At 44.5% G+C, this 13,845-nt stretch overlaps 1 protein-coding gene across 1 annotated transcript in view; it reads right to left on the bottom strand.

Annotated features, from left to right (window-relative positions):
• The window catches only part of LOC125882131 (E3 SUMO-protein ligase ZBED1-like), a 36,379-nt gene extending 22,914 nt beyond the window's left edge, over positions 1-13,465 (bottom strand). The window contains exon 1 of the mRNA XM_049565835.1: positions 11,060-13,465. The gene's annotated coding sequence lies outside the window, so the exon portion shown is untranslated. The remainder of the gene's footprint in view (positions 1-11,059) is intronic.
• Positions 13,466-13,845: the final 380 nt, after the last annotated feature.

Here is a 13,845-nt window from a genome sequence, read left to right as displayed (position 1 = left end):
GAATTTCAGTCAGGATTTAGAGTGCATCATAGCACTGAGACAGCACTAGTCAAAATTAGAAATTACCTTCTCATTGCTTCAGACAAAGGACTTGTCTCTGTACTTGTTTTATTAGATCTTAGTGCAGCGTTTGACACAATTGACCATCAAATTCTACTGCTGAGACTGGAACACTTAATTGGCCTAAAAGGTTCTGCACTGAGCTGGTTTAAATCTTATTTATCTGATCGTTTTCAGTTTGTTGACGTTCATAATGAATCATCCTCACATACCAAAGTTTGTTTTGGAGTTCCGCAAGGTTCTGTGCTCGGACCAATCCTATTTACTCTATATACAGTACAGGCCAAAAGTTTGGACACACCTTCTCATTCAATGCGTTTTCTTTATTTTCATGACTATTTACATTGTAGATTCTCACTGAAGGCATCAAAACTATGAATGAACACATGTGGAGTTATGTACTTAACAAAAAAGGTGAAATAACTGAAAACATGTTTTATATTCTAGTTTCTTCAAAATAGCCACCCTTTGCTCTGATTACTGCTTTGCACACTCTTGGCATTCTCTCCATGAGCTTCAAGAGGTAGTCACCTGAAATGGTTTTCCAACAGTCTTGAAGGAGTTCCCAGAGGTGTTTAGCACTTGTTGGCCCCTTTGCCTTCACTCTGCGGTCCAGCTCACCCCAAACCGTCTCGATTGGGTTCAGGTCCGGTGACTGTGGAGGCCAGGTCATCTGCCGCAGCACTCCATCACTCTCCTTCTTGGTCAAATAGCCCTTACACAGCCTGGAGGTGTGTTTGGGGTCATTGTCCTGTTGAAAAATAAATGATCGTCCAACTAAACGCAAACCGGATGGGATGGCATGTCGCTGCAGGATGCTGTGGTAGCCATGCTGGTTCAGTGTGCCTTCAATTTTGAATAAATCCTCAACAGTGTCACCAGCAAAACACCCCCACACCATCACACCTCGTCCTCCTCCATGCTTCACAGTGGGAACCAGGCATGAGGCTGGTCACTCGGATGAACTTATCCTCAGAAGCAGAGGTGACTCTTGGTCTTCCTTTCCTGGGTCGGTCCTCATGTGTGCCACTTTCGTTGTAGCGCTTGATGGTTTTTGCGACTCCACTTGGGGACACATTTAAAGTTTTTGCAATTTTCCGGACTGACTGACCTTCATTTCTTAAAGTAATGATGGCCACTCGTTTTTCTTTAGTTAGCTGATTGGTTCTTGCCATAATATGAATTTTAACAGTTGTCCAATAGGGCTGTCGGCTGTGTATTAACCTGACTTCTGCACAACACAACTGATGGTCCCAACCCCATTGATAAAGCAAGAAGTTCCACTAATTAACCCTGATAAGGCACACCTGTGAAGTGGAAACCATTTCAGGTGACTACCTCTTGAAGCTCATCGAGAGAATGTGAAGTGTCAAAAATCGGTGCCTGGAAGTGGGCCTGTAGGCTCCCGACCTTGAACCTCTTGTTTCTCGTTGGTTGTCTTCAAATGTCAATTTGGTATCTTAAGCTCAGCTGCAAACACTCAAAGAATCACTGGAAACAGGCAAAGTCCGATGCAATCAAGTTTAATGTGTCAACAGGCTTTAACACATACAACTTCGTGAGTCAAACCCCGGGGAACGACTAAAATCCTGCTTTCAGAGCCCTAGCTTATATGCTGGTGGAGATTCAAATGAGTCTCCACCTCTTTTTGCTAATCCTTCCCACTCAGGACCATTTCTATTGGTGGAGAACTTTTCTTTGTGTCCAATTCTGATTGGGCCCATTTTTAATGGTGTAATGCAGCCTGGAATTTCCCAAATTTCCTTCCCTTAGATCTGGTTCCATTTTCACTCTATTTTTAAAAAATATGTGAATTCTGGGGACTTTCTACACAGTCCACCGTGCTCCTTGTTTCATGCAAGATAAAACCTTAAGAATACAATATGTGAGTGTGTGTGTGTAAGTAAGTATGTGTTTCATCATTAGACAAGACATGGTGTGTTCTTTCAGTATGTGCATACAACATTACACAGTCTGATGTTATGGATACCTTGACAATATCTAATATATGTCCAAACTTTTATAATGCCTTATACATGATTATATAACTCTTTTGTTCCCAATCAACTTAGGTATCTTATCCCTGTTACTTGATTCATAGTCTCAAACTTTTACACTACAAATGCCAAGAGTGTGCAAAGCAGTAATCAGAGCAAAGGGTGGCTATTTTGAAGAAACTAGAATATAAAACATGTTTTCAGTTATTTCACCTTTTTTTGTTAAGTACATAACTCCACATGTGTTCATTCATAGTTTTGATGCCTTCAGTGAGAATCTACAATGTAAATAGTCATGAAAATAAAGAAAATACATTGAATGAGAAGGTGTGTCCAAACTTCTGGCCTGTACTGTATGCTTCCTTTAGGTAACATCATTAGAAATCACTCTATAAATTTCCATTGTTATGCGGATGATACTCAGTTGTATTTATCGATGAAGCCAGAAGAAACTAATCAATTAACTAAACTCCATAATTGCCTTAAAGACATAAAAACTTGGATGAGCACCAATTTCCTGATGTTAAATTCAGACAAAACTGAAGTTATTGTTCTTGGCCCCAAACAAATCAGAGACTCTTTATCTGATGACATAGTTTCTCTAGATGACATTGCTCTGGCCTCTAGCACTACCGTAAGAAACCTCGGAGTGATATTTGATCAAGATTTGTCTTTTAATTCTCATTTAAAACAAACCTCACGGACTGCATTTTTTCATCTGCGTAATATTGCGAAAATTAGGCCTATCCTGACCCGAAAAGATGCAGAAAAATTGGTCCATGCTTTTGTTACCTCAAGGCTGGATTACTGTAACTCTCTATTATCAGGTAGCTCTATTAAGTCCTTAAAAACTCTCCAGCTAATTCAGAATGCAGCAGCACGTGTACTAACAGGAACTAAGAAACATGATCATATTTCTCCTGTTTTAGCTTCTCTGCACTGGCTCCCTGTAAAATCCAGAATTGAATTTAAAATCCTACTGTTAACTTATAAAGCTCTAAATGGTCAAGCGCCGTCATATCTTAGAGAGCTCATAGTGTCATATTATCCCACCAGAACACTGCGCTCTGAGAACGCAGGGTTACTCGTGGTCCCTAAAGTCTCCAAAAGTAGATCAGGAGCCAGAGCCTTCAGCTATCAGGCTCCTCTCCTGTGGAATCATCTTCCTGTTACGGTCCGGGAGGCAGATACCGTCTCCACATTTAAGACTAGACTTAAGACTTTCCTCTTTGATAAAGCTTATAGTTAGGGCTGGCTCAGGCTTGCCCTGTACCAGCCCCTAGTTAGGCTGACTTAGGCCTAGTCTGCCGGAGGACCCCCCATAATACACCGGGCACCTTCTCTCCTTCTCTCTCTCTCTCACTCTCTCTCTCTCTCTTATATCCTATTACTGCATCTTGCCAACTCAGCCATTCTGGATGTCACTAACTCAGCTTCTTCTCCGGAGCCTTTGTGCTCCACTGTCTCTCAGATTAACTCATATCGCAACGGTGCCTGGACAGCGTGACGTGTGTGGTTGTGCTGCTGCCGTGGTCCTGCCAGATGCCTCCTGCTGCTGCTGCCATCATTAGTCATTAGTCATACTTCTACTGTTATTATACACATATGACTATTGTCACACATGTATACTGCCAGATATTAATACATACTTTAAACATATTGTACCACAGTAGCCAGAACTATAATATTATTACTTTCAACAATGTTGTTGTAAACTACTGTCATTACCTGCATCTCTGTGCCTCATTGTGTCATGTGGATTACTGTTAATTTGTTATGCTGATCTGTTCTGTACGACATCTATTGCACGTCTGTCCGTCCTGGAAGAGGGATCCCTCCTCAGTTGCTCTTACTGAGGTTTCTACCGTTTTTTTTCCCCGTTAAAGGGTTTTTTTGGGGGAGTTTTTCCTTATCCGCTGCGAGGGTCATAAGGACAGAGGGATGTCGTATGCTGTAAAGCCCTGTGAGGCAAATTGTGATTTGTGATATTGGGCTTTATAAATAAAATTGATTGATTGATTGATTAATTCCTGCATATGCCCCCCTCAGGATGGATCTGATGGCCTGATGGATCCTCTCATCAGCTGCAGGACTGCTTCGACAGGACCAACTGGGATGTGTTTGTACATCAAGACCTGGAGGTGTTCACAGACAGTGTACTGTGTTACATTAAATATTGCATAGACACTGTTACCGTGGACAAACAAATCCGGGTATACCCCAACCAGAAGCCCTGGATGACCCGGGAGGTCCAGCGGCTGCTGAAAGAGAGGAACACCGCCTTCAGGTCTGGAGACCAGGCCCTCTACTGTGCGGCCCGGGCTGACCTGAAGAGAGGCATCAAAGGGGCCAAGTCGGACTATAGGAGGAGGATTGAGGAATATCTGGAAAGTAACAACAGCAGGCAGGTGTGGCAGGGAGTCCAACATCTTACCACCTACAGGTCCACCTTGGGAGCTGCTGAGGGTGATGCCTCGTTGGCAGAGGAGCTGAACATTTTCATGCATGAGGTGAGGCACCGGCTCGCCACAGGGCTGCGTGTGGAGCCTCTTGCTGTACACTCTCTACATGCATGACTGCACTCCTGCTCACCACAACAACGTCACAGTGAAGTTCGCAGATGACACTACGGTGGTGGGGCCCATCTCTGGGGAGCAAGAGTCTGCCAACAGAGACGAGGTTGAACATCTAGCAGTGTGGTGCAGAGAGAACAACCTGCTCCTCAACACATCAAAGACCAAGGAGCTGGTGATCGACTACAGGACGAAAAAAACTGACATCCCACCACTCATCATCAGCGGGGACTGTGTGGAGAGGGTGTCGGACTTCCGCTTCCTGGGTTTCCACATCGAGGAGGGCCTGACCTGGAGTGTGAACGGCTCAGAGGTGCTGAAAAAGGCCCAGCAGAGACTACACTTCCTGAGGGTGATCAGGAAGAATAACATCACACAGAGACTGCTGGTGTCCTTCTACCGGTGCTCCATAGAGAGCATACTAACATACTGTGTATGCGTGTGGTTCACCAGCTGCACAGCAGCCCAGAGGAAAGTGGTCCAGAGGGTCATTAACACGGCCCAGATAATCGCCCCCCCCCCCCCCACTGGACGACCTTCACAGTGCTAGCTGTGTCAAAAGAGTGCAGAACATTGTAAAGGACACTTCTCACCCTGGACACTCCATGTTCGAACTGCTGCCATCAGGCAGACGATACACATATATACAATGACGGGATTGTGCAATGACAGAATGAATGGTTGTGTGTGTTTGTGTTTGTTTTTGTATTTATTATTGTAGTGTTAGCTTTTTTTAATGGTGATGTACTGGCTGTTTGACACTTTTTAATTTCATTGTACATGTCACATGTTACAATGACAATAAAGGACTATTCTGTTCTAGGGGTCCTTTATAAACTGGGCTCGTGCAGCTTCCTGCTTCTTCCGCATCTGTTTGAACCTCTCAGCTCTTCTTATTCTGATGAGCTGCTCGCGGAGGCTGGCTGTCAGCTCTTTAACCCTCTGGGCCCTAGGCGTTTTTGGGGTATTTTTACTGCCTTTACTTTTAAGCTCATATCACAGTCATTATGAAGGCTACATACACATGCTATATCTTGTTTTTTTCAGGACAATCTGGGCTATCCAGATTTGCCATCATTTCATGTCCTTCTATGTGCCTGTATTTTATATAAATTTTTATATCAATGAAAAAAACAAATCTATGTGCCTAAATTCTTACATTTTTACCTGTATCTCAGCATAGCAAGTTGGAAAATGACATATTCTGCCATATATGAAGAGGGGAGACTCTCTGGAATCTGGCAATATAAGAACCATGACGGTGGGACATTCTGTCACTTCACAGCTGTCCAAAACATGTGGTTTGTGCCAAGCGGACATAATTGCCAGTATTATTTCATTACTGCAAGAAATTCCATTGACTCATTCACATGTCAAAAATGTGTTTTATCTGAAAGAAACATGCAATATTTACATCTAAGATAATAGAAAAATAGTCAACCAAGTGCAATGATGTCCTCCAAGATAATATTTGCCACTTTGTTTGCAGTAAACAAAGTTTTTGAGTTGAGTTGAGTTGTTTTTCAGTTTCAGTTATATATTGGGGGGGTATTTTGGGCACTGGGGGGGACACATGTCCCCCTCGATGTATATGGTGACTACGGTCCTGTCATGCATGCATAATTAGGCTACAGTTGTCTGGGTGAACAAAGGTGAAGTGGCTGGTCTTGTCATACAAAGTTTGATGGAGTGTCAACTGAACAATATGGAGATATTTGCATCTTGAAAGCCGGACTACAAATGTGGATAGACAGGGACATGGTAAGATACGATATTCCTCACTATATGAAGTGACTGATAACGTACAATGGGTTGTAAAGAAATTCGTCAGGTTTTTATTTTGTAGACAATTAATCGGCGTGTGTGTGTGTGTGGCGGTGGCGTGTGTGTGTGTGTGTGGCGAAAAGTTTGTCCTGACTCTGAGTGACTTTTATGCTGTGTTTATGATGTTTTAGGCGTTCCTTATACCTGATCCATGATAATTGATTTTAATCCACGGTGATTGTCTCGAGGACGCTATCTTTTAACTTATCTGCTGTCTTAAGCAGCCTGTGAGCTTTACCTGAGTTTCAGTGCCCGCTCCTCTGCGGTTGTTTTGCCGGTGGGTTGCCAGTTTCGCCGGTTCTGCTATCCAGGCGCAGACGGGACGGACGCGGATCAGGGTTTGTTGGACTCGTCCTGGAACGGCAGTCCGGCGCGGTCAGCGGAACTTTCTTATGGTGTCAGAAGCAATCTGGTGGCTGGCTGGTGGACCTGGTGAATCGCCAGTGCTGCACGGGTGGAGGGCAGCGCTCCGGAGAATCAGCTGTTCAACGGGCTGTGCCAACTGCAGCTGATCCAGCCTCTGCTAGCTGCCTCATAGCGGAAGAAGTACCGGCTAGTCCGACTCTATAGGTGCTTGCATCTCAGTGTCTGATTCCTGGATAACACCTGTCAACAATCTGAGGATTTATCTCCGTGAGCGTCTCTTGCTGTGGATATTATTGTGACTCTCCTGTTTCGGGTACCAGACAAAGGCCTGACTTCCAATCTCCCGGACCCCATTTTCCGCGATTGCCGTTGGATTGACCATCATGCTGCTTCTTACGGTACTGTGCTTTCAATTCTTGCATGACTATGGTGAGATCCATAAAACTAACCCACAGCCGCCTGCAGCGCTGTCGCGGGATGTGCATTATCGAGACGAGAGTACACTACCTGTCAACTGTACTTTTTCTCCTTTTTGTATGAGCGCTGCGTGTGTGTTTCCTTTCACTCTCGGCAGCTCGTCTATACTGACTTTGGATGTACTCAATTGGTTGCTAAAAGGCACCGAGTCCCTGCACTCATATTGTCTTCTTATTATAAAAAAATATTTTTCTTTACCTCATGCTGCCTCTTCTGCTGCACCTTCCTTCTTCTGCTCAAGCAGCTTTTTCTGGAAATAGTAAAAATAAGCGCAAAATCTTCATTCTATTGTTGTTACTACTATCTGGAAATGTTGAACCAAACCCTGGACCTAACTTTCCTACACAGTGTTTTACACCAGCTGATTTTAAATCACGATCCGGTCTTGGGTTAATACATATTAACGCAAGGAGCATGCTCTCCAAACTGGGCATGATAAAAATCTGGATCAACTCAACTAATGCGGACATCATTGTCTTATCTGAAACGTGGCTTAAAAAATCTGTGCCAGATAAAGACATCTCTGTTGATGGTTATAATTTGTTTCGCGCAGACCGCCAAAGAAAAGGTGGTGGGGTAGCAATTTATGTTAAGTCAAACTTTGGTGTCCAGCTGTTGCTCTCAGAGTCTGGGAGTAAAGAACTGGAGTTGTTGGCCCTTGATGTAGAGGTGTCCAGAGATCACCATATTATGTTGGTGGGATGTTATAGGCCTCCATCTGCCCCAAGTTGCTCTCTAAACACTCTCGTTACATTTCTGTCTAAACTAAAATTCAGTGAGCTTGTGTTGGTTGGTGATTTAAACTGGGATTGGCTTTCTCCAGCTTCTGAGGCATTTAAAGCCCAGTGTGATGTTTTCAATCTTACACAGTTAATTCAGTCACCAACAAGACCACATTTGAAATGTCCACAAAAATCAACATTGATTGATTTATTTCTGACAAATAAGCCATGTAAATATGTCTCCTCTGGTGTTTTTCCAAATGATGTCAGTGATCATTGTGTGATAGGCGTTGTTCGGGACACGAAAATACCAAAGAGTGCCCCTCGCTTCATTGAAAAACGCAACATGAAAAAATTTGTTGAACAGGCATTCTTGCATGATCTATGTAGCTTTAGCTGGGAAAGAGTTGCTCTTTTTGATGATGTCGAGCTTGCCTGGAATTATTTCCATGAGTCTTTTATTGCGTTTGTTAACAAACACGCGCCCATTCGTAAACTCAGAATTAAAGGGCGTGAAAATCCCTGGTTTTCTGGTGAACTGTCAGACCTGCTTCATGAGCGTAACTCTGCCTGGGCTAGAGCACGGAAGTCTGGGAAAGATTCTGATTGGCTTTCCTTTAAACAGCTAAGAAATGCTCTCACATCTGCAGTTCGGAAAGCCAAAGCTGATTTTTATTTGTCTTCAACTGCGGAGAGTCTTAAAAATCCAAAGAAGTTCTGGAGCACGATAAATTCCCTGTCTAATAAATGTAAAACTGTTAACCTCCCAGCTAGCATTGTTGCTGACAATCACAGGGTAACAAATAAATTGGACATATTGAATTCTTTTAATAAACATTTTATATCCTCTGGATATTTATTTAATCAAGAGAAAAACCCTGTGGTGTCTCCAATCAGGGATGAGGCCAGATGTGACATCCCTCCTTTTAATTTTGTTCCTTTTAAAATTTCAGATGTTCTAGCAGCTCTAAAAAATCTGAATCCCCATAAACCAGCAGGCCCAGACAAATTGGAACCCTTGTTTTTAAAACTTGCTTCAGATTTTATTGCTGAACCATTGTGTCACATCTTTAATCTCACACTAAGTGAAAATAAAATCCCAGAGGTTTGGAAAACAGCTTTTGTAACCCCTCTTTTCAAAGGAGGTGACTCAGCACTTTTGAATAATTACAGACCAATATCTAAACTTTGTCTTCTGTCCAAAGTGCTCGAGTCCCTGGTCAGTGACCACGTAAAAGGCCACCTGACTTCAAATTCTGTTCTTTCTCCTTTCCAGTCAGGTTTCCGAAAAGAACACAGCACTATCACGGCTGCTATGAAAGTAGTGAATGATGTTTTAGATGCCTTAGACAAAAAATACTGCTGTCTGTCTCTTTTTAGACTTCTCTAAGGCTTTTGACACCGTGGATCACAGTGTCCTTTTAGAACGCGTTTGAAAGGTTCTGGGTTCTCAGAAAACGCTGTCAGATGGTTTACAAACTATCTTAGTGGTAGAACTCAGGCTGTATATTCAGATGGTGTCATGTCTGAGGTACTGCAAATCCACAAGGGAGTGCCTCAAGGTTCAGCCTTGGGACCGCTATTATTTACTGTTTATATAAATTGTCTTGGGCAAAATGTTCCAAATGTTGATTTTCATTTCTATGCTGATGATACCGTTATTTATTGCTGTGCACCTACACCTGCACAAGCTTTTGTACATCTTCAGCAGGCTTTTAATCTTGTCCAAGTTCAGCTCAGCCAGCTGCAGCTTGTTCTAAATGTTGACAAAACAAAACTTATGTTGTTTACATCTTCAAAAGGAACAAAAGGAACTTTGTCTGAGAAAATTGTCACTAAAGACGGTCATGAAATCGAGCTTGTATCTTCTTTTAAGTACTTGGGCTTTATACTAGATGAAAACTTGTCTTTCAAAGAGCATATTCGGCATGTTGCTAAAAAGCTGAAGGTTTTACTGGGTTTCTTTTATAGAAATAAGTCCTGTTTCTCTTTTTCTGTTAGAAAGAGACTTGTTGAGTCTACCTTTTTACCTGTTCTTGATTACGGTGATGTACTGTACATGAATGCTTCTGCTCAGAGTTTGCAGATGTTGGACAGTGTGTATCATGGAGTTCTGAGATTTATCACTAACTGTAGATTTCTCACTCATCACTGTACTCTATATTCAAAAGTTAACTGGACTTCTTTGAGCACACGTCGTCTTGGACATTGGTACATGTTCATTTACAAAGCCATTCTTGGCAAAATTCCTGGTTATCTCTCCTCTTTTTTAGTTTTGAAAGATGGAATACATAACCTGAGATCTTTGGACTGTGTACAGTTTGTTGTTCCCAGAGTCCAAACTGAATTGGGAAAGAAAGCCCTTAGGTTTTCTGCTCCTTTTACTTGGAACAATCTGCAGACTGAATTGAAACTGCAAAACCTTGTGTCTCTGAATGTTTTCAAATCTGCAGTGAAAACTTTAGAACTCAAACTGTCTGAATGTCGCTGTTTTTATTCATAACTGTCCTCTATCATGTCATTGTGTTGTATGAGACTTGAGTGTATTTGTTGAAACTATGCGTTGCTGCCATTCTTGGTCAGGTCTCCCTTGAAAAAGAGATCATTGATCTCAATGGGACAAACCTGGTTAAATAAAGGTTAAATAAAAAATTTATAGCGTGATGGGATGACAGCACAATGATGTGTGGTATCACTGGAAAGATCTGCTCCTGCGCTTTCATGTGATATGTGTGGCATTTCTTTGCGAGCCTGCATTCGCTAGTAATCCATCCAAGAGTAATGTGTGTGCAGAGCTGTATGAAAGCTCTGTTATACATAATTTTAGTGTAACTTTATCATTGTTTTTCGTTGTGAAAACATTGGACTACCAATGACAAGTGGAAAGCTAGAAGTCTGCTGTTTCACGTGATATGCGTGGCTTCTCGCTATGACGCACGATCGCGGAGAAAATCAATAGAGAAGAACAGGTGTGAATTTGGACGCACTATGCATCGTTCAGGCCCATAGGGTTAATTCCTTCCTTTTCTCCTGTGCTTACCAGTTTGAATTGCTTCCTCAGGGTCCTGATCTCCTTCCTAAGTTGTTTGATCTTTCTTTCTCTTCTGTTGTCCTGCTTTTCTGGTCTGGCTTTGTTCTCTTTCCTTGGCACTGTTCCAAACCGTTCTTTTGCCACATTGAAAGTGATGGCTGTCAGTGAATCCACCTTCCTTTCTGCTGATCCTGCTTGAACCGCTCCAAGCACCTTGTCCAGATCTTCATCTCACTCATCACTCATCTTGGGCCACTTGATTCTTTCCCTCGTTGGCTGGGGTGGGCTTTCTGAAATGGCATTGGAGGCTCTCCTTGTGTGATCTTGGGGGATTGCCGGCACTGAGAGATCACTAGGACTATGGTGTGCTTCCTGCCTAGGGTTCTCCTGCGTCTCACCAGACGGTTCGTCTGAGTGGTGTGCCTGCATCCGTCCTTGTCCACACGTGGACTTGCTCTGGTGTATTTTGAGCCCTTTTGTGCCTTTGCAGATCCTTCCACAAATGCATTTCACTTCCGGTGCCTCCCTGGTCAAGGTGGTTTGTCTGAGCCTTCTCTGCGTCTGTGTCACTGTCCTTGTCGTTGACATTGAATCTGTCCTGGTGAGACTCTCATCCCCCCCGCCTCTCGGGAAAGGCAACTCCAGGTCTGTTAGTTTGGGGGTGAAACCCGGAAGAGAGGCTCACTGTGGGTGAGTCCAAGTAATTACCACTATGGGAAACGGACGATTTGACGAATACTGGAAGTTGAACTGGAGTCTTTATGGAGCAGGCAGCCAAGAGTTCTTTTTTTTTTTTTTTAAAAAAATGATTTTTTCTGGCTTTTTGCCATTAATGCACAGGATAGAGTGAAATGGGGGAGAGAGAGAGAGCGGGGGGTGACATGCAGCAAATGGTTCCAAGCCGGAGTTGAACCTGCGATCGCTGTGGCGAGGCATCGTCATTGTACATGGGGCGCCGGCACTATTCACTGTGCTACCAACGCCCCAGGCAGGTGAGTTCTTGATAGGCTGATTAATGGCAGGTGTGCAGTGGAGGCAGAGATGGCAGGGACAAACAGGGCAGGGAGAGTGGCCAGCCACGCCCTGCAGTAAGGGAGAGACTAACACAGACAGGGGAGAGAGACAGACAAGAAACACTAGGGAGAGGGGAAAACACAAGAAACATGAGGGAAGAGGGAGGAGACTGCCGATACCCAACAATGGATGCTAATGTTAGCTAAGTACCTGCCCAATTTCTGATTACATGGGCATAATAACCCTTAATACACATGTAGCAGCATAGATGTGCCATCTATGCTGTTTAGTGCCACTGCTTGTGTTTAGCGCCACTGGTGGCCGTCATGAGGTGGGCCGGTATAAAAGCGGCCCTCCTCCAACGGCTCTTCCTTTTGCGCCCCTGTCGTCCCTCCCTCCTCCTGTGTGAGTAAGTGTGTGTGTCCCCATGTTTGGTCATAAACAGGTATGTGTGTTTTAGTGTAGCAAGCTAGCGCAGTATTTCCTGGTAAATGTAGCAACACTAACAGTATTTTTCCCATGATTAGGAGTAACTGCAATCAGCTTATTGGGGTTATTTATTTATTTATTTTTTTTTCCCTACTTGTCTGCATTGGTCTTCATAGCTTAGCGCCACAAAAGGGTGTAAGCTTCTTGTGAAGACTGATGCACTGTTAATCTTGCAGTCAAGTATTTTATACCCATAATGCGTGGTTGTGACCGTCACCCACCCTCCCTGGAGACTAGCCTAACAGCCTTTATTGGAAAAACTTCCTAATATGAGTCAGAGAGGGCCGTGATACACCAAAGTGTGTCAAGGGGAAAGTAAGGAAACAAGCAAGGGGGAGGGGGCAGGTGCTTAAGTCCTGAGTTATATAGTGACAGTGCATGCGGAGAAGAAGGAGGAAAAACAAACAAACAAATAAACAAACAAACAAAAAAAAAAAAAACAGGAGAAACAGGCAGTGTAGCTGATGTATTCTGGCCTTGAGGTGGTTGTGCTCCATACAGATTATCAAAAATAAACATATATATGTCTACTAAACTGTACTGAAAAACAAAAACAAAAGAGAAGTCTATACTGAACACCAAAAATGTGAGAGTCTTGGTGGAGGGGGAAAGCCCGATTGTAGAGAAGAGTTGCCAGCGCGGTGTGGTAGGTTTGAGAAGCAAGTGGGCCCCTTTGGAGTGATCCCATCGGTTCTTTGCGATGCGTCATGGAGCTGAAGTATTGAACATGCATGCGTGTATTTGAACCCTCCCAAATGTGTTTATGAAAACCATCACCAGGGTCCAGGGCCAGCCCTGCGGGGGAAGGGGGGCGGTATGGAACCCCAAGACCGCAGGAGCGCCCAGACCCCAAGACCAGGGAGCCGCAGAGGCCGCAGGACACCACGCAGGCCCAAGGACCCGGGGCGGCAATGGTCGGCACCCCAGAGAGCCAGAGACACACCCCAGACAGGCGGGGCAGGAGGGCCCGCCCACCCACCGCCCGACGCGGACCGCCCCCACCCACCCCTCCGGGGCGGGGGGGCCCGGCACCGCCCCCGGGGAGAGAACCAGCACCGCACCGGACAGGCCTGCACCAGGCGCCGGCCACCAGCAGACGCCGGACCGGACAGTAGTGAGAGCCCACCCAGGCCCGGCGCATCGGGAACCAGGGGACCACGAAGGGCCACCCGCCAGAACCCCCTAGGACGGGCCCCCACCAACACACAGGAGAGAGCGGCCCGCCACGAGCAGTCAATCCCCCATCGGGACCCCCTAGCAGAGGGCCCAAAAACCACAGTCGGTCAGGAGGC

This window comes from Epinephelus fuscoguttatus, linkage group LG21 (assembly GCF_011397635.1).
Source record: "Epinephelus fuscoguttatus linkage group LG21, E.fuscoguttatus.final_Chr_v1".
NCBI classification, from domain to species: domain Eukaryota; kingdom Metazoa; phylum Chordata; class Actinopteri; order Perciformes; family Serranidae; genus Epinephelus; species Epinephelus fuscoguttatus.
This window is presented reverse-complemented; position numbering and strand designations above follow the sequence as displayed.